The sequence below is a fragment of the Neophocaena asiaeorientalis genome, unplaced genomic scaffold, assembly GCF_003031525.2.
Source record: "Neophocaena asiaeorientalis asiaeorientalis breed wild unplaced genomic scaffold, Neophocaena_asiaeorientalis_V1.1 scaffold7, whole genome shotgun sequence".
Taxonomy (NCBI): domain Eukaryota; kingdom Metazoa; phylum Chordata; class Mammalia; order Artiodactyla; family Phocoenidae; genus Neophocaena; species Neophocaena asiaeorientalis.
In genome coordinates this window covers 24,702,598-24,703,550 of record NW_020185337.1, presented here as the reverse complement: position 1 = coordinate 24,703,550, position 953 = coordinate 24,702,598, and positions in this window count along the sequence as shown.

The window sequence follows — 953 nt, the reverse complement described above, 5'->3', positions numbered from 1 at the left end:
TTTGAAAAGTGTTCAGCGTGGTAGGTCCTCAAAATAGCAATCCTCCTCTGAGTGCGGCCTCCATAGAGACAGCAAAGCACGAACTTGATGCGGGTGGGGAAGGGGAGCCAGATGAAAATCAAGCTCTAGGAGCTTCCCTGGTGGCACAGTGGTTGAGGGTCCGCCTGCCGATGCAGGGGACACGGGTTCGTGCCCCGGTCCGGGAAGATCCCACATGCCGCGGAGCGGCTGGGCCCGTAAGCCATGGCCGCTGAGCCTGCGCGTCCGGAGCCTGTGCTCCGCGACGGGAGAGGCCACAGCAGTGAGAGGCCCGCGTACCCAAAAAAAAAAAAAAAAAAAAAAATCAAGCTCTAGGACCAGGACTCCCTCCAGAGCTGTTCCCGCTGCTTGGCTGGGCTTACACACCTCGACCTGGCTCGCGGGTGGGCGTGTGAGGGGGGAGGACACAGCAGGACTGGTGACATCTTAAAGGGCTCTGTCCTAGTGCCTCTGCACCAAGTGACTCCGGGGTCTGGCCGTTTACCCGGCTCGTGCCAAGCTACATCTGCCAGTGTTTCTGCTTATGTCACATAACTTGCTGTCCGGGTCTCACCTTTAAATCTGGAGTGTTCGCCCGTCTGCGGGTGGTGTTTGGTCTAGGGTTGAACTGGCTCGTTTCCATCTCCCTCCTTTCTTAGTCATTTAAGTGTCTGAAGGTGCCCTGGTGAGCACGGAAGGCAGGAGAGGAACGCTGTCCCTGCAGAAAGTTAAGGATAAGCCAAATAAATCCCTAGAGGACTGATCGTCTCTGGAACGACTCGGAGCCAACCCCTAGGTTCAAAACGACTGCCCAGGGCGGCCCAAGCTGCGGGCCGGGCTTCTGTTCCGGGTCGACGTGCCGCCCCGGCGGCCGAGGCGTGGCGCCAGGGGCAGTCTGGAGGGGCGACGCGACGCTGCAGGTCCCCCGGGACGCG